At 33.6% G+C, this 20,957-nt stretch overlaps 1 protein-coding gene and 1 long non-coding RNA gene across 4 annotated transcripts in view; one reads left to right on the forward strand and one right to left on the reverse strand.

Annotated features, from left to right (window-relative positions):
- The window catches only part of LOC131383262 (uncharacterized), a 45,524-nt gene extending 37,671 nt beyond the window's left edge, over positions 1–7,853 (forward strand). Inside the window, exon 3 of the long non-coding RNA XR_009213156.1 lies at positions 7,737–7,853. This is a non-coding gene — a long non-coding RNA (uncharacterized LOC131383262). The remainder of the gene's footprint in view (positions 1–7,736) is intronic.
- The window catches only part of EPHA6 (EPH receptor A6), a 960,796-nt gene that overhangs the window by 383,838 nt on the left and 556,001 nt on the right, over positions 1–20,957 (reverse strand). The gene's annotated exons all lie outside the window — the stretch shown is intronic.

Genomic DNA, 20,957 nt, shown 5'->3' on the forward strand with positions numbered 1-20,957 from the left:
CCTTTTATTTTGCAAGGAGAGAAAGAAAGCCCTTTGTGACAGGATGACCAGTGTATGTAGAAAACATAGTTCTGTTTTCTAAACTTAATGAGCTGGCAGGTTTTGTGCTGGGGAATGACAGAGAACCTTTAATTTGTGGAGAAATAGGAAAAATAGTGAGTAAAGAAGGTAGCACACTAAGAACCATTTTTGCCTTGTTAATTTTGTGTACCCAGTGCCAGCATGGGCTGGACACATAGTAGGTTTTCAATAAGTATCCTATAAAAGCATTAGGTCTAATGAGAAGTGTTGACCCAAACCATGCAAATTCTTCAAAGCCAATCAGAAATTGTATATATCATTAAAGAATAGGAAAAATATTTAAATCTGGTAGTGAAAAATTTGGTAAAAATGTAGTAATGTGGTATCTGGTTTTCTGTTTAGGATAATGGCCTCCAGCTGCATCTGCGTTGTTGTAAAAGACATAATTTCATTCTTTTTTATAAGTAGAAGCTAAACTGGATACACATGGGCATAAAGACGGGAACAATAGACATTAGGGACTACGGGACTAATATAAGGATGAGTGAGGGGCAGGACAAGGGTTGAAAAACTACCTGTTGGGTACTGTGCTCACTACCTGGGTGATGCTGACTACCTGGGTGACAGGTTCAATCATACCCTAAACCTCAGCATTATGCAATATACCCTTATAACAAACCTACACAAGTACTCTCTGAAGCTAAAATGAAAACTAAAAAAGGATATTAATGTGTAAGTTGGCTTGTCAAGATGAAGAGAGAATGACATCATGGAGAATATTAAGATTAGTGCAGTAACCAAGGCTGTAGTCCACCAGGTCCTAGGGAAGAATGATCATAAGGGGTACCAAAACAAGATGGTAATTTGGCAACTGATTCATGATTAGTAGGTAAAAGGGTGTGAGTGTTAAAGATGACAGAAGCAAAAGGGTAGGAGAGTAAAAGTTTTGAGTCTGGCTGACTAGGGAAGTTAGGCTAGCAACTGTGGATGTGGGCAGCTGAAAGTAGAAATTAATTTAGAAATAGGTGTGGAGAGGTATATGAAGTTTGGAGCTTTGCCTTAACTTATACTTTAGTCACTTAAAATATACAATAGGCTATATTCTAATATAGGAAGTATTGATAGAAACAGGAGTTCAGATAAATGTTATTTTCCTAAGTAAAGAAAAATAAAATTGGAGAACATATTTTGGTTTCTGAAAAAGCTTTGGAAAGTTTTGCTTTTAGTGAAAAACAAAAGTCACAGATCAAAAGTGAAAGATCACCTTTTTAAAGTAGAATTTTCTTTTGTTATAAGAATTATATATCCAGCAAGTGCTTCATATAAACTATTTTTCAACAATTTTACATATCAAACCAAATGAAATTTTTGAAGGGAAAAAATTTATATTGCACAAGGGAATAGAATGAGACAGTTCAGGGCTTTAAAAATTTACTACAATATATGAATTCTTAGTAATATAAAGCAAGATAGCAATAAAAAATAAGCTCAGAATCATATGATATTTTCTTTAAAAATGATCATCTCTCTCTTTCAAATCACATTGTAATATCTCAAAAGCAGTATTTCTTATTACTGACACTACTTCCTAAAAGGCTGAATAGTTACTGACTTTATGGCTGATGAATTCAAATAACAAGCCATTCTTGTATCAATTTTCTGACTTCAAAAGTAAATGACTGTGGAATAATATTCTAATCTTACCTTATCTTTTAAAGCAACTTACTTTTCTTATTAGCAAAGAATTGAATGAAATCGCAGTAGCTAGAAACTTAGACATTTTCAACCACTTGACTCAGTGGAAAAGAGGAATACCACCAGCTTATTCTTACAGACTATTGTGATTGTGATTTCATGACTAAGCTGCCATCATAATGCTGAATTTCAGAAATGTGAGATCATATACATGATAATTTTAAAAATTACAAAACAAATAGAAATGAAAAACTATATCTCATCCAAAATGTTTGTACCTAATTTTATTACAGTTGCTTCATATAAAACATACATTTTTAGGAGGGATTGTGAATATACTTTTCATTCCAAAATTACGATTCATAGATAGGAATTACTAACAAAAAATAGAGAAGCAAATTTGTTTTATAATATAAATCACAAAAATATTGCTAAGAAACGAATTTCAAGTACCATCCTTCTGTTTATTATGAAATTTCATACACAAACAGAAAAGCACAATAATGTAATGGACATCCATACATCATCACCTACTTTTAACAAGTGAGACCATTTGAAGAATTTGGTTTGCATCTGATTTTGTGTAATTAAAACGCAAACTTTTCAGGAAAGAGTCCCTTTTGTAACCTCCTTGATCAAATTATCTCGTTTTTTATTCCCAGATTAACCATTTACCTGGAGTCCAGCTACGTTTGCTATCAGTGTACAGATAGATCACTTAAACAATTCATGTTATATATTATATGTAATAACATAATATATATTGTATTATGTAGTTTAGTATTGCTTGAAGTGTTTTTAAACTTAAAATGGATTATATTATGTATATTATGTCTTTAATTCAAAGTTACACTTCTAAATTCCCAAATGTACCTGTGTTAATGCATGTACATCTGGTTCATTCAACTGCTGTATAATATTTTATTGCATGGCAATAACAGAGGTTATTTACATATTCCTATAAAAATATGTAAATAATTTGTAGGTCATTTTCAAGTTATTGTTATTAAGACCAATACTGCTTTGACCATTTCTATCCACATCTCCTTAGCCACATGTGGGAATTTGTTTAAAATATAAATCTGAAAGTAGAACTCATGGATGGTGTGAAGGACATGCACATCTTCGTATTAACTTGCTCACCAAAGGAACTGTACAAATTGACACGCTCCCCAATATCCGGGCAAATTCAGCCCCCAATATTGCCCGCGGGTCCTTTTATATTTTCCCTAAGTGTCGGCTGGTCTAAGAAATAAAGGGAAAGAGTACAAAAGAGAGAAATTTTAAACCTGGGTGTCCAGGGGAGGCATCACATGTTGGCAGGTGATGCCCCCCGCAAGCCGTAAAACCAGCAAGTTTTTATTAGTGATTTTCAAAAGGGGAGGGAGTGTACGAATAGGGTGTGGGTCACAGAGATCACATGCTTCACAAGGTAATAAGATATTACAAGGCAAATGGAGGCAGGGCGAGATCACAGGACCCAGACAAAATTAAAATTGCTAATGAAGTTTTGGGCACACATTGTCATTGATAACATCTTATCAGGAGAGAGGGTTTGAGAGCAGACAACTGGTCTGACCAAAATTCATTAGGCGGGAATTTCCTCATCCTAATAAGCCTGGGAGTGCTACGGGAGACCAGGACTTATTTCATCCCTTATCTACAATGGTAAAAGACAGACGTCCCCAGAGCGGCCATTTTAGAGGCCTATCCCAGGCATGCATTCTCTTTCTCAGGGCTGTTCCTTACTGAGAAAAAGAATTCAGCAATATATCTCCTATTCGCTTTTGAAAGGAGAGAAATATGGCTCTGTTCCACCTGGCCCACAGGCAGCCAGACTTTAAGGTTATCTCCCTTGTTCCTTGAACATTGCTGTTATCCTGTTCTTTTATCAAGGTGCCCAGATTTCATACTGTTTAAATAATTTGTGCAGTTAATGGGATCATCACAGCATCCTGAGGCGACATTCATCCTCAGCTTATGAAGATTATGGGATTAAGAGATTAAAGTAAAGCAGACATAGGAAATCACAAGAGTATTGATTGGGGAAGTGATAAGTGTTCATGAAATCTTCACAATTTATGTTCAGAGATTGCAGTAAAGACAGGTGTAAGAAATTATAAAAGTATTAATTTGGGGAACTAATAAATGTCCATGAAATCTTCACAATTTATGTTCTTCTGCCATGACTTCAGCCAGTCCCTCCTTTTGGGGTCCCTGACTTCCTGTAACACCCCAACAATGAATGAGCATTGACTTTCTCAACATCTTTGTCTATATACTTACCTTTAAGAATTAAATTTAAAAATTAATATAAAGCTTGCATCTACTGTAATTTTAAAACATATTAGCTAAAATAAAACATATTAGCTAAAATGCCATGCTGAATTTTGTATTGGTAATGAAAAAGTTTTAGGAACAATAAATCCCTCAAAAAAAAAAAAAAAAGAGGATCTTCTTGCACAAATTAAACATATTTAGCTACAGCAAAATTCAGTGCAGATAGGACCAGGCTCTTCATCTCCCACTCCTTTTTTATGAGCCAAGAAATCAACAAGTACTCTAGAAAATAAGTCAGAAGACTGATAATAGACTGGAGCCAGGCATTCTTGCCTCACATCCCAGGTCTATCTCTCATTAGCTAAATCATCCTGCAAAAACTCTTAATCTTATTCCACCTCTTTGAACTTTAGATTCTCCTTTGAAAAAATGGTGATTATAATAATTGCAGCCCTATAATATTGTTTTAAAGATATAAGTCAAATAACGTTTATAATTCACATAGTACAAAGCTTAGCACAGATTAGGTGCTAGAAAATGTTCATTTGTTATCCTGTATGAAATTGGGCATACTGTCATGTTAAAGCCAATAAAATAGAATAAGATAAAAAACCTTAAATATATTATAGCCACTATATGTTTTCCTCTTTTCTTTTAGATTCAATAGTTTTTAATCTAATACTGTTATTATTTGGCATTTAATGAATATTGTCTAATAGGAACCCTGAAATTCACTCTCATATATACTTTGACCTGACATGGTGTGTATATTGTAAAGCACAGCTAACTTGCTGGATATCTCCATAATATAGTAGTGCTATTTATAGGTGGGAAAAAAGTAGCACACAAACATGTTGAGCCATACTTTTTCCAAGTTATACAAGAATTTTTTTGTGGTCAAGGACTTTCCTTATTTATATTTATATTTCTACGGTTGGCATATAGTAAGTATGCTCATATGCTAGATGAACGAATGAATGAAGCAATTATTATTTCTTCTTGTGCTAATTTTCAGGAAAATGAGTTACTCTTGGAAGAATCAAATCATCTCCATTAATGGAAGCAGTAATGTCTCTGTTTGTGAACCATTCAGTTATCACAAGTAGTAAATTATAAACCCAAACCTCAATTTGAGTTGATTTTGCTACCATACCAGTTGTAAATGCTGAATGGCTAAAAACGCGAAGAGAGGGTGGAGATTGTAGGGCAAAGGTAGATCAATCACACTAATGCTTTTCTTTAAATTCCAAATCAATAAAAAAGTTATTTGTTTCTTATTCTGTAGGGACTAAAATGTTATATAAGAATTCTGCTTTTTAAAAGCTACCATCTTTATGGAAAGAATAAAAGATCGAAAACTTTGATTTTTTTGTATTGGATAGATGGTTGTTATATATTAGCAGGCTGATAATAAAAGTAGTATAATCCTAAATTTGGTAAATAACTGGAGCTATAAGTCTAGATATTATTTACCACATACAAAATACAAGAAGGACATATATTATCAGTATATAAATGTTATAAAGAAGCCAGATAAATTATATTACAGCCATGAATTGTTTCATTGTATCAATCAGTGAAACTCATGGATCACATAAGAGAAGGGAAGTCCTGTGAGCAAGGAATGGAAAACAAGATGACAGCAATATCAGGTTAAAGGCAAGAAGCTCATGGCAAACCAGTCATTCCTCAGGCTTCCACAGCTTTCCCCATGCCAGTAACTGGAACAACCATTTACCCAGTTGCTAAAGTCAAAAATTTGGAATTAACCAGGACTCCTCCATTTTCTTTAACCCTACATATTCAAGCCATTGTCAACAAATCCTGTCAGGACTACTAACAAAATATATCTGCCTCCACCCACTTCTCTATATCTCCACTGCCACCCCTCCAGTCCAAGCCACCTTTCCGTCTTGACTGAACTTGTAACTGGTCCTTTCACACTTGACCCCTTCATATAGCTGCTAGACTCATCTCTAAAGAGTTAATGTAACTTCCCATTTGAAAATTTCAGGGTCTTCCAAAAAGAACTTAAAATATAATCCAAATCTATTACTTGCATGTTCTGGCCTCTAGGAGCCCAAAATTTCATTGTTATGACACTTTGTTCCATCGTTCACTGTAGTCTTACTACAAGTGTACTCTGTTAAGACAAGGAAAACTCTTTCCCCAGCTCAGGGACATTGCATATGTTTCTTCTTGTTTTTGGAATGCTGTTCATATGGCCGGTTTATTCTCATTCTTCAGAAATAAACTTAGATATCAGATCTTTTTTCTTTAACCTTTGCATACAAAACAGGTCAACCTATACGTCATAGCGACCAGCTTATTTTCCTTATAATAGTAATCACAAGGAGTAAAGACTTTATTTATTCATTATTTACTTTCTTATCGTATGTTTCCAACACTTGAGCATAGTGGTGATCATTGTCACAAGCACCTGGGACTGTGCGTGGCATATAATAAGCACCTAATACCTATATGTACAAATAATAAATGGATAAATGAAGTAATAAATGCTTACCTACATGCCTGTCTAGATATTCTTAAAGAGGGTAATGGATGAATTTGGAATTTCAAAAAGGCTTTTAAATGTTATTTCATTAATTCATTCATTCTGAAGATATATCATCATTGAAACAGGTTAAATTCTTCAATAAATAAGTGTAGCAAATATAAGTACCATAAATATATTTTACTAGCTTTGACTCATATATATGGTTGTTATGATAGATAGGTTGACCTATTTTGTATACAGAGGTTAATAAGGAAAATCAATAGTTATGCAATATGGTTCATGAAAACAAAATGCTATATTTATTTTGCATAAGCATTTATATTTTCAAATTCAATAAATTTATACATGATGAAATATTGTTGACTTCTTGTTATATTAATCATATGTATTTATAAATAACTAAATGTGTTTCAAAATTATTCACATAATGCCTTTTAAGAGACAAAGAAATGACATAGTCTCTCATTTTAATGTCTGTGTAGACTAGCATATTTTCTTTTCTCAAATAATAAAACATAACTAAGACCATAGAAATTAAAAGGTTTTCCTGTTAAGATTAACTGACATTTGTCTCAGAACAAAAGATAGTTTCTGGCATTCAATTCTTTATAATATTATTAGGGAAAGGCTTGCAATATTCCAGATGGGTTCAGTGTTTACCAACATACAGTAATGTTGTCAAACAAAGAACATGTAAATTTTGAGCTTTGAAGTCAGCACCCTGAACTTGTGAAAGTACAAATGAATTATTTAAGAAGCGTGAAAGTAGTGTTATGTTACATAAGGAAGGAAGATAGAAGAAGTCAGCCTGTGGTTATACAGACTATATTACTTTTTATTTTTGGCCTTCTATATTTTAAAGGTATTGACTTTTTTTAGGACACTATGTCTTAAGTAGAGACAAACTTTTCACTGGAATAATTTGTTATTCTTCTTATTTAATATAGCTATTCTGGCTAGTTGTATTAACCTGATAATATAATCTGAAACTCCCCAAAATGCTTCCTAAGAGCAAGTATACCATACCAATTGGGTTACAAATACGAAATAGTATATTCAAATTGGGATAATTTAAGAAGAGTTTATCAAAGGGGCAGGTTACGAAGGTGTGAGCAAGTTGTGGGGGAACCACAGGGCTTAGTCCAAGCTAGAAACAGAAAACTACAAAAAAATATAAATAAAAACAACCCCCCAACACAACTGTTACCATCTTTGGACTTAGGAGAAGGGAGTAAGCAGTTAGGCACAAAACCAAAAGAAGAGTGAGAGAGTGAAGCTGCCTCGAAAGAAGCAGTCACCGGCCACCCAGGGACACAACCAGCCAGAAGTAACACGCAGGAGGTGAGCCAGGGAAGTCGATACTAGGGCCTTGCTCTCCTTGCTGCTCTCCAATACGGCTGCAGAGTGGGCTGGGGTTGAGCATGTGACCTGGTTTTAGCTGATGTAGGGGGCTACCTTAATCTCTATTTACTTTAAAAATGGGTTCACATAAAAAAAAAGGAAAAAGTATTAATTGTTAACACGTTAATATAATACTGTTTTACTCTAGTGTATGTAACACAATAGATTTCAAAGCTGTTTTATTTTTATCTCATGTGCATCCTCACAAAATCACTGACAGCTTAAGAACATGGGTCCTGGAGTAAGACATGCTGAGTTCCAATCTCAGAGTCCTTCCTTATCAGCTATGTATCTTTGAACAAGTTCCTAATTTATTTACCACTATATCTTCATCTGTCATAAGGGGATGGTAATATCTCCTCCTGCAGTGTTGTGAGAATTCAATGAATCAATACATGTAAAGCGCTGAGAAGATTTCCTGGCATGTGGTAAGTGCTTAGTAAATGCAGCTCTTCTTACTTTCATTTCACAGAAACAGAAACGAAGTTCAATGAAATAAAGGAACTTAAGGTCGTGCCATTTTCAAACAAGGGTGAAAGGTAGCACTTACCAAAGTTTCTGGACTTACAATCCAAGGTTTTGTATATTCTACATAAGTACATAATCATAATCAATTGCTTTGTTTTTTAAGGTTTTCCAAACGTACACTTTTTCTTGGCTTTACTCACTGTCATGTCTGATTATTTCTTATCCTTCTTTCCCCTCTTTTCACAGGGAAGTGAGAAAAAAAAACAGTAATTGTGTATTCCATGGTGATGTGCTATTAATTCAGTCTAAGATTAGTGACTGTATTCACAATAAACCCACTCAGAGGTAGCATTTCCACACATGTATATATGACCACAGTGGACCTCTATTAATTACTGAAATGATCTAATCTATTACGTAATTTTAAAAGAGGGTTTTACAACCTTAAATCTTCCATAGCTGAAAAATTTTAAACTGTTGTCTCTGAATTGACTTAGGGCATTGTTGTCAGCACCATGAATGCTGCCTGATACACAGTAGATGCTGAATAAATATTTGCTGAATTAATTAATTAATTAAAGTATTCGACCCAACATATTGCTTTTATTAGTATACAAGAACGTAAAACTGCACAGAATACGAAAAAATCAGAAAAAATGTGAATATCTAGATTTAGATGGAAATACAAAGGATCAATAAATCACAATGTGTAGGTGTCTTTAGTTAGAAAGACCTTAAATCTATGTGGTATCTCAACATAAGCGAAAACAACAATACCGTACAGAATTTTCTCAGGCTGATATAGAGATAGTCTGCTTAATTGTGAGTATATTTTCCTAACTATTGTGAGAGAGAAATTTTGATGGTGCAATATAAATTTTTAATCTGAATTGTAGCAGTTAAGAGTTTTACTCCATTGAGTGGCTGAATCTTACTCCTCACAAAGGGTAAGATTCTTTTTCATCTTGCAAAACAAAGTTGTTGAAAACCAAAGCAAACCCCTTAACCTAGGGATGGATGATCAAAACAGACTAGCTCTAACTGAAAAAAATTAACCAAGGAAATAAACCTAAAGTTACCTTTCATTTAAATTCATTCAGGAATTGTTTACATGAAAATCACAAAGATGGAGCTTTTGTCCATTTACCACAAATAGATGAGTGAAAAAATGTAATCTATAAAAATGTCTCGGCTGGGCACGGTGGCTCACGCCTGTAATCCCAGCACTTTAGGAGACCGAGGCAGGTGGATCACGAGGTCAGGAGATTGAGACCATCCTGGCCAACATGGTGAAACTCCATCTCTACTAAAAATACAAAAATTAGCTGGGTGTGGTGGCGTGTGCCTGTAATCCCAGCTACTCAGGAGGCTGAGGTAGGAGAATCCCTTGAACCAGGGAGTCAGAGGTTGCAGTGAGCCGAGATCACGCCATAGCACTCCAGCCTGGCAACAGAGGGAGACTCCGTCTCAAAAAAAAAAAAAAACAAAAAGTCTTTGTGATTTTTCCCGTCATAATATTTTAAATATTTTGCTAGTGATGTCTGTAGGGTAGTATTTGGAAGAAATAAAATAGAATATTATAGAACCTGGGCTCATCTACTGCTTTAATCTCCTTGAAACATCTTTATTCCAAATTTTTTTTAAGTCTTTAAAAATGTATCTAAGTACAATCAACATCGTATTGTAGAAGTTCTAAATGAATATGATTATGATAATAGCTTCTTACACAAAATTTAAGAGATATTCATTTGCCTTTTGAATCATTATAGAGTGAATATATCTACATCTTTCATTTTCCGTGATTGCATTCTGTATATCAAGTACAGCAGGTCTAGTTACTAAGTTATTGACAATGTGTTTTGTTAACATGCAATTCTTCTATTCCTTTGAATTCAGCAGAGTCTTTTGGAACTTAAACATCTTAACTCTTCTGTTTAAAGCCTAAATCAACCTGAGAGAAGGTATGTTTTTAGAATGGAAAAGTTGCTTACAATAGTTTTAAAAAGGTCTAGACACCTCAAGTTTAAGTCTTCAATTTGTGCTTCACTAATCTCAAGTTATTGCCAAAAAATAATTTTCTAAATTTTAAGAAATCAGTAAGTTTTTAAAATGTAATTTTAAAAGTAAATTCCAAACATATTCTAAAATAAATCACACATTATTTAAATAGGACTTTTTTATTTTAGAAATTGTTTCCTTTGATTTTGCTAAGGGCGAATAATTACAGTCACTATGTTAATTAATATTCATTTAAATTCAAGTCTCCAGAGTTGCATAGAAATTAATTATATTTTTATATTGTAACTGTTTTGCATACTCTTTTAAAACATGACTCTAATCTTGAAGATTAGATTTTTTTCCTTGAAATTTTGCTAGCTGTGACATAATTCTAAGGAACTGTGTTACATAAAGAACACTTGTCTGCCTTATTTTTATCTATACCTCAAATTTGCCCTGCTTTCTTGATGTCTTCTGAAATACTTATAACAGAATGGGGAGAAAATTACTGTTTATGTCAAACATAAAAAAAAAGGCAACTAAAACTCCAAAAAATTGGTTTGAGTAGCACTAACAGGTTCTACCATATTAGCATAAAATCCCCTTAAAAAACAATTGCTAAAATTAGACTCTCTTCTGGCTTTCTCTGTGTCCTCGTAATCTTTCTCAAAAATTTCCCACTAATTCAGAACTCTGTTTTATCATGGTAAAATATAAACAACATAAATGTACCATTTAAATTATTTTTAAGCATACACTTCAGTAACATTAAGGACATTTATTCTACTATGTAGCCATCACTATCATCTATCTCCAGAACATTTTTCATCTTCCCAAACTGAAACTTCATACCCATTAAACAAGAGCTCCCCATTTTGTCCTCTCCCAGCCCTTGGAAATCACTATTCTACTTTATGTCTTTATGAATTTGACTATTCTAGGTACATCAAATAAGTGGAATCATACATCATTTCTTCTTTCGTGACTGACTTAATTCACTTAGCCTCCTGTCCTTAAGGATAATCTATGTTGTAGCATGTGTAAGAATTTCCTTCTGTTTTAAGGATGTATATTTTTTAATAGTATGTATATACCAACTTTTGTTTATCCATTCATCTTTTAATGGACATTTGTGTTGCTTCCTTCTTTTGGCTACTGTTAATATTGGTGTTACAAACATTGGTACACAAATAACCATTCAAGTCCCTGCTTTCAATTATTTTGGGTATGTATCTAGAAGTGGAATTACTAGATAATATGGTAATTATATTTTTAATGTTTTGAAGAGTTGCCATACTGTTTTCCATATCTAATTCAGAGGTTCTTTTTTAAACAGTAAAATATATAAAATTCAAAAATGAAAAAGCAAATTAGCATGCCACTGTGGATTGCAACATTGATTTGCTAAAAGAGACTTGAGGTTAATTATTAACCTACCCCATTATTTCATAATGAGATAAGTAAACCAGGGGGCATTTGTGAGATGTCTAACCCTGGTATTCAAATTTGCAGGCCAGTGGTTGCCCCATAAGCCTGCATTTCAAATGGGTGCTTAAAACTTAGTTAGGATTTTAGAAAAAAAATGTTAATACATAAACTTGTATAACTGTAGAAATAATTTACTTTAGTTTTTGTAGCACCTGAGATTTATATATATATATTGCAGGGGCAATGTGGCATAATTATGGCTTTTGATATTTTCTATTAAAAACTCTTACATGTGGTGTTTAAGAACTGTTGTGTGTAGAGAATTCTTAACCTTATTAACACCTCCACATTATCTCTTATACTAAGTAAATTACACTTCTAGAAAAAGCAAAATTTGCAAAGTATAACAATAATAAATTATCCTTAAATTCTATAAACAATTAAATTACTTCCATTTCAAACATAGATTTTGTTCCTTTTTGTCAGGAGCATTACAGTAATCTTAATAAACTTAATACACTTAATAAACTTCCTAACTAGTTTATTAACTAGTAAATAAATTTACTAACTAGGACCATAAACACTTTCAGATTGGACCATCTGATTAAAAGAAAAATAAAATTGACACCTTGACTCAGTAGTTTGCATACTTCAGTAAACTTTCCTTCAAGTTAATTAATGTGTAAATGTTCAACTATGGATTCAATTAACCCACAGGGTACTTGTTGCTGTAATTTTTCAAAGAATAGCATGAAGCAAACTACACCTAAATGACATTAACACAATATATTAAGGTTCCAACATTAAATTAAACAACCCAAAATAATAAAAATTACACTTTCTCTAATTAGCCCATAAACATATACATATAACATTCTTAAATTACTATTTGTCCTAATGTATAAAGAGGCTAAATTTATAAATAATAAATGTAAAATAATTAGATATTATGAAAACCTTAACTTTCTCATTTTCTAAATTTTAATTCTAAATATCGCATGTGAGGTGTTTTATCTTTAATAATAAAGATTGAGCTATAATGTATTGTGATTTTTATCACAGTACCACAATGTAAAATAATTCACATGTGGGCATGCTCATAAATAGGCTGACTGGCAATACTGAATATCAAAATTATATATATTAATCTCTATGAAACTCAATCATAAGTTATATAGGGCCATTGACTTCTGTGCAAATGAGAAACAGATGTAAATCTCCAAGTTACTCACTCTCATTCCACATTGAAGTATTTTATTGTATCATCATGAAATGATTTGTGTACTTAGTTGTTTTTCTCCTTTACCAAAATATATATTTCATTAAGGCAAAGATGATGTCAAACTTATTTAGTACTTTTTCTTCGGTGGCTCACATAACCTGGTGCATCTTAGATCTTCATGAAATATTTTCTGAATGAATAAAAACAGGTTTTTAGGTAAACTTTCTGATTTCCTTTAGGTCCACTGCCTCATTTCTTTTAGATATAGTGTAATGACTTAAAAATCTGTTCGTGGGTATACTCAAGCTGCTGTGGTTTTAATGTTTATTGCCTTCAAAACTCATGTTGAAATTTAATCCCCAAAGTGGCAGTGTTGAGAAGTGGGGCCTTTAAGAAGTGATTGGGTCATGAGAGCTCTTTCCTCATGAAGGGATTAATCCATTCACAGATTAACAAATTAATTAATTAATGGGTTGATGGATTAGTGGGTTATTATGGGACTGGGGCTTTATAAAAAGACAGATGCCAGCTAGCATGCCCAGCTTCCTTGCCACGTGGCACCCAGAACTACCTTGATACTCTGCAGAGTCCCACCAGCAGGAATGCCCTCATGAACTGTGGCCCCTTGACCTTCTACTTTTCAGCCTCCATAATTGTAAGAAATAAATTCTTTTTAAATAACCCAGTTTCAGGTATTATGTTATAATCAACAGAAAACAGACTAAGATGCAAGCCGAATTGTATGATTCATATTAAATTTCTGTTGCTATTCATGGCAACTGTTCCTGAACCTGGCATCCTGCACAGCACTGAAGTTTACCTCTGTGTGTTAAAAAGACTTGATCACTTGATCATTTTTGCAAAAGACTCAAGCTGTTAGATCAAGATTACTTTGGGAATGCTATTAGAGCCTAGCAGGTGAAATAAACAAAGCTATTTATTAACACGGTTTCTTACTGATAGTTACAGCAACTCTAGATGTACACATTAATGAGGCTGGCTGCCTAGTTTGTACTATAAATGATGCATGCCTATGAAATTTTTGTGTTGTTTACACTAAAAAGAATGAGCCTCCTACTAGATGTAGAAAAACAAAGCAATCCTTGATCTCCATTTGATGGAAGACTCAGCAAGGTGCATAACAATCACAGTATTGGGAAAACAACTCAAAAGGGCACATCCAATTGATGGAACTGAGCTGAGTAATGTCTCCTACAGAGATACTTCACTGAGCTAATAGAGCCAACATAAGCATAGGTAAAAGCACTTTAGTGTCGACAGTAGCTGAGTAGTCATAGAATGCATGAGGGGAGATAGTAAAAGTTGACAAGCAAAATAAATATTTTTGTTTACTTATATTTCTCCTTATACTATATAAATACTATGTGAGATTACGTCATATGTAGTTGATTCCTTTGATTTCATTTAGTTACACACATTATCTTCTAAATGCATCTTATTTTCTCAAATTCTATTAACCAAATGTGGTTTAAGTTCAATAATGCAGATGAAAATTCATGTGGTCATAATCTTATTAGATTCCCAGTGTGAAACAATGATATATGATTTCATTCCTTCTCCAAACCACACACAAAATTAAAGAAAAAGAAAGGAATAAAATTTATCCTGAACTCACAAAATTTTAAACAATATAAAGAAATGCTGCAAAATGTCTGACAATGTTCATTGACAATATTTGAATACATTTTAAAATTAATAATCAAATTATGTTTTCATCAAATCTGAAATAAAATACCAAATATCATTATACAGAGAATTCTGTAAAGATAGTGGAGTAGAAAGAACCAGGAATCTGTCTTCCCATCTAGGCAACAATTGCACTGGCAGAGTCTGTCTGATGTAACTAATTTGGAAATCTGAAGTCTACTGAAGAATTGCAATATTCAGCGGTAGGTTTAGATGATAAATTGAAGTTTTCAGATATTAGCACAGTAGCAGCTAACCATCCCTCACTCTCAGCTCTGTGGCAGGCAACTGTGCACTTGTTCCTGGTGCAGCTTGCACACAGCTTGTGGGAGCCAGGGTGGCCAAAAAAGACCCTGCCCTCCAAATATCAGGAACTGTGCTCTGATTGCTGATTGCTGCTTCCGATCACAGAGGTACAGATAAAGACACCTCCTTCGGCTAAGATGACTTCCAGATATAAAGCGGTAGTACCGTTTATTCCTCTTTTTTTTTTTTCTTTTTCCTCCTTTGGGAGCCGTACATGAAAGACAAGCAAAAATTGAAGAGCACAAAAGAGAAAGACACAGGAAAAATTAGAAAGTGACCACACATGCTTAGAGAAAGGCACAAGCTTAGAAAAGCCCTGAGAAGACCTGAAGTTTACAACGCATGCTGATCTTTGGCACAGAGAAGGCCTATAGCAATAAAAAAATAAAACCCAAACCAAAAAACAGTAACAAAAACAGGAAACCCTAAAAGGAAGAATCTTATTTTCAGATTTACCTCACCATTAGATTCAAATGTCAAGTTTTGAACAAGAAAATCAAAAGATATACAAAGAAGCAAGAAAATATGACCCACACAAAGAAGCAAGGAAATATGACCCATTCAAAAGATTAAAACAACAACAAAAACTGTCCCTGTAAAAGACCTGTGGCACATCTATTAAACAAAGACTTAAACAAACCAAAAAAAATGTTAAAAGTTTTTCAAAGAACTAAAAGAAAATATAGAGAATTTTTAAAAAAAACAATGTATGAACAAAATGGAAATATCAAGAAAGTAATTTTAAAAAAAGCTAAAAATAAACCAAAAATAAATTCTGGAGCTAAAAATACAATAACTGAAATAAAAACTTAACTAAAGGGATTCAAAGGCAGATTTGAGGATGAAGAATCCATGAACTTGAAGATAGGGCAATGGAAATTATCAAGCCTGAGGAATAAAATGAAAAAAACGATTGAGGAAATGTGAACAGAACCTAAGCAAACTGTGACACCATGAAGCAGATCAATATATGCAATGTAGAAGTTTCAGAAGAAGAGACAGAGAAAAGAGCAGGGGGAATAATTAAAGAAATAAAGGCTGAAAGCTTCCCAAATTTGATTAAAGACATGGATATAAACATCCAAGCTCAACACATCCAAATAAGATGAACTCAAAAAAAAAAAAAATAAGCCATAGCAAGGCACATTATAATTATAATCAAAATTTCAAAAGAAAGAGAAAATCTTATAAATAGCAAAACAGAAGGAACTCATCATATTGAAGTTATCCTCAATAAGATTATGAACAGGTTTTTTATTTCATTATTATTATACTTTAAGTTTTAGGGTACATGTGCACAATGTGCAGGTTTGTTACATATGTATACATGTGGCATGTTGGTGTGCTGCACCCATTAACTCGTCATTTAGCATTAGGTATATCTCCTAATGCTATCCCTCCCCCCTTCCCCCACCCCACAATAGTCCCCGAAGTGTGATGTTCCCCTTCCTGTGTCCATGTGTTCTCATTGTATGAACAGGTTTCTAATCAGAAACTTTGGAAGCCAGAAGTCAGTAGGATGACACATTCAAAGTCCTAAAACAAGCTGTCATCCAAAATTTCTATATCTGACAAAAGTGTCCTTCAAAAGTAAGGGAGAAATTAAATATTCCCAGATAAACAAACCTGAGTCAATTGATTATGAGTAGACTTCCCCTGCAAGAAATGCTTAAAGGAGTTCTGCAGGGTAAAATGAAAAGACATTAGACAGTAAGTAACTTGAGGCCATATGAAGAAAAAAAAATCTCAATAAAAGTAAATACATGTGCAAGTATAAAAGATAGTTAAGTATTATTGTACAAAGGTTTCTAACTCCACTGTTTGTTTTCTACTTAAGAATTACACTAAAATAATAAATTATTACTCTAAAAGCTAGTACAATTGTTAAGTTTGGTTTGCAACTGTAGATTTAGTTTTTTACATAACTTTAAAAACTAATGCATTAAAATTATCACCTTGATTTTGGGAATATACAGTGTGTAAAGATGTAATTTTGTGATATCAACAACCAAGAGGGCATGGGGGCAAAGTTGTAAAGGGCAGAGATTTATATGTTATTGAAGGTAAACTGGTATGAATTCAAATTAGAGTGTTGTAACTTCAGGATGTTAGATGTAATGCCCATGATAACCACCAAGAAAACAGTTACCAAATACATGAAAAAGGAAATGAAAAGGAAATTTAAATATTTCACTACAAAAAACAACACAAATAAGAAAATAATGCAGGAAATTAGGGAAAAATACTATATGGAAAATAGAAGACAAATAGAAAAGTGACAGAGGTACAGTTGACCTTTGAAAAACATGGGTTTGAACTGTTCAGGTTCACTCCTATGCAGATTTTTTTTTCAAAGTTACACAAAATGTTTCTGCCTCTCCTGTCTCCTTTTCCACCCCATCCACATTTTCTGCGTCTGCCATGCCTAAGACAGCAAGACCATCCCCTCTTCTTCTTTCTTCTCCTCAGCCTGCTCAATGTGAAATTGACCAAGATGAAGACCTTTATGATGTTCCACTTCCGTTTAAGGAATACTAAATATATTTTCACTTCCTTATGATTTTGTTAATAGCATTTTATTTTCTCTAGCTTACTCAATTATTAGAATATAGTATACAACACATGTAATATAGAAAATATGTGTTAATTGCTTATGTTATTGGTAAAGCTCCCAGTCAACACTAAGCTATTAGTAGTTAAGGTTTTGTAGAGTCAAAATTATACACAAATTTTCAACTGCATGGGGGTTTAGTGCCCATAACTCCGTTGTTGTTCAAGGGCCAACTAAATATCGCTACTTATTGGCAATTACTTTAAGTGTAAATAGATTCAATTCTCCAATAAAAAGACAGATTGGCAGAATGGATAAAAACATATGACCAACTATACATTGTCTAGTTGGGCATGGTGGCTCACACCTGTAATCCCAGCAATTTGGGAGGCTGAGGAGGGTGGATCACCTGAGGTCAGGAGTTCAAGACAAGCCTAGCCAACATGGTGAAACCCGGCCTCTACTAAAAAGGAACTAGCCGGGCATGGTGGCACCTGCCTGTAATCCTAGCTACTTGAGAGGGTTAGGCATGAGAATCGCTTGAACCTGGGAGGTGAAGATTGCAGTGAGCTCAGATCACATCACTGCAATCCAGCCTAGGTGACAGAGTGAGACTCCATCTAAAAAGAAAACCAAAAAACACCAAACTATACATTGTCTATAAGAGACTCTATTTAAATCCAAAGATATAGATTGAAAGTGAAAAGATGGAAAAAGATATTCCATGCAGCTGTTACCCAAAAGAGAGCAAAGGTGGCTATATTAATTAGGCCAAATAGATTTTAAATTAAAACACATTACAAGAGACAAAGAAGGACATTATATACTAATGAAAATTTCAATACAGCAAGAAGACATAATAATTATAAGTATTTACACACATTACAACAGACCATCAAAATATATAAATCAAAAACTGATAGAATTGAAGGGAGGAATAGTTCTACAATACTAGTTGGAGACATCAATACCCATTGTCAATAGTGGAGAGAAAAACCACACCAAAGGCAAGTAAGAACATAGGGCTTAAACCACAATGAAAATACTAGATCTAACAGATGTAAGCAACAACAGGAGCATATAAAATTGTCTCAAGTGCAGCTGGGACATTTTCCAGTGTAAACCAACATATTAGGCCACAAATTAAGTTTCAACAGATCGGGAAACATCGTTATCATGCAAAGTATCTTCTGTGACCACAATAGGGTGAAGTTATACATCAATAACAATAGAAAAACTGGAAAATTCACAAATTTATGGAAATTAAACACCACACTCTTAAGTAATCAATGTATAAAGAAAGAGATTACAAGGGAAATTAGAAAACACTTAGAGAAGAATCAAAGTGGGGGTGATGGAAGACAGTGACAGATCATCAGGCTTAAATTCTCATAAGGAGCTTGTGACCTCAATCCCTTGTATGCAGTTCAAAATAGGGTTCACACTCCTATGAGAATCTGATTCTACCACTGATCTGACAGGAGGCAGAGCTCAGGCAGTAATGCTAGTGATGGGGAGCAGCTGTAAATACAGATGAAGCTTTGCTCGCTCAACTGCTGCTCACCTGGCCCAGTGTTGGTACACATATATTTACAATTATTACATCCTGTTGCTGAATTGACACTTTTATCATCATATAATGACCTTGTCTCTTTTTATAGTTTTTGTCTAGAAATCTATTTTGTCTGATATACGTATAGCTACTCCTGCCCTTTTTTGTGTTTCCATTTGCATGGAATATCTTTCTCCATCCCTTTATTTTCAGTCTATGTGTGTCTTTATAGGCTAAGTGTTTTTCTTGTAGGCAATATAATCTTGGGTCTTGTTTTTAATCCATTCATTCTGCCAATCTATGTGTCCTGAGAGATTAATCCATTAACCTTCAATGTTGTTTTTGGTAAGTAAGGAATTACTCTTACCATTTTGTTATTTGTTTTCTGGGTGTTTTGTGGTCTTTTCTTCCCTTTTCCTTTCCTTCCTATCTTCCTTTTTGTGAAGGTGACTTTCTCTAGCAGTATGTTTTAATTTCTTGCTTTTTATTTTTTTGTCTGTTGTAGGTTTTTTGACTTGAGGTTATCATGAGGCTTGCAAATAACATCTTATGACCCATTATTTTAAACTGATGACAACATAACCCTGATTGCCAAAACAAACAAATGGACTAACAAACAAAAAAAAGACATAACAAACACTCTACATTTTATCTCTCCTGGTTTTGAACTGTTTCTTGTTTCTATTTATATCTTATTATATTGTCTATGTCTTCAAATTTTTGTAATTATTACATTTGATGGGTTCATCTTTTAGTCTTTCTAATCGATATGAGTAGTTTACACACCACAGCTACAGAGTCATAATATTCTGTGTTTCTCTGTGTACCTTCTATTACCGCTGAGTCTTGTACCTTCAGGTGATTTCTTATTGCATCTTAATGTCCTCTTCTTTTAGATTGAAGAACTCTCTTTACCATCTTGTAGGACAGTTCTGGTGTTGATGAAACTCCTCAGCTTTTGCTTGTCTCAGAAAATCTTTATTTCTCCTTCATGTTTGAATGTTTGAAGGATATTTTTGCTAGATTTCAGGATAAAAGGTTGTTTGTTTTCCTTCAGCACTTTAAGTATGTCATCCATTCTTTCCTGACCTGTAAAGTTTCCACTGAGAAGTCTGCTGCCAGACATATTGGAGCACCGTTGTATGTTATTTATTTTCTCTTGATGCTTTTAGAATCTGTTCTTTATCCTCGACCTTTGGGAGTTGGATTACTAAATGCCTTGTTATATTCTTATTTGAGTTAAACCTGCTTGGTGTTCTATAATCTTTTTGTACTTGAACATTGATATCTTTCTCTAGGTTTGGAAAGTTCTCCATTATTATTTGTTTGAATAAACTTTCTACCCCCATCTCTCTCTCTACTGCCTCTTTAAGGCCAATAACTCTTTGATTTTCCCTTTTTTGGCTATTTTCTAGATCCTGTAGGTGTGCTTCATTAAAAATTTTTTTTTTATCTTCTGATTGTGTGTATTTTCAAATAGCCTGTCTTCAACTCATTAATTCTTTCTTCTGCTTGATCAGTTCTGCTGCTGAGAGACTCTGATGCATTCTTTGTATGTCAATTGTATTTTTCAGCTTCAGAATTTCCATTTTCAATCTTTTTGTTAAATTCATCTCACAGGATTCTGAATTTCTTCTCTGTTTTGTCTTGAATTTCATTGAGCTTCCTCAAAACAGCTATTTTGAATTCTCTGTCTGAAAGGTCACAAATTGGTCACAGTTACCTTATTTAGTTTGTTTGGTGAGGTCATGTTTCCTGGATGGTCTTGATGCTTGTGGATGTTCATTGATATTTGGGCACTGAAGAGTTA

The sequence above is a fragment of the Hylobates moloch genome, unplaced genomic scaffold, assembly GCF_009828535.3.
Source record: "Hylobates moloch isolate HMO894 unplaced genomic scaffold, HMol_V3 SCAFFOLD_4, whole genome shotgun sequence".
NCBI classification, from domain to species: domain Eukaryota; kingdom Metazoa; phylum Chordata; class Mammalia; order Primates; family Hylobatidae; genus Hylobates; species Hylobates moloch.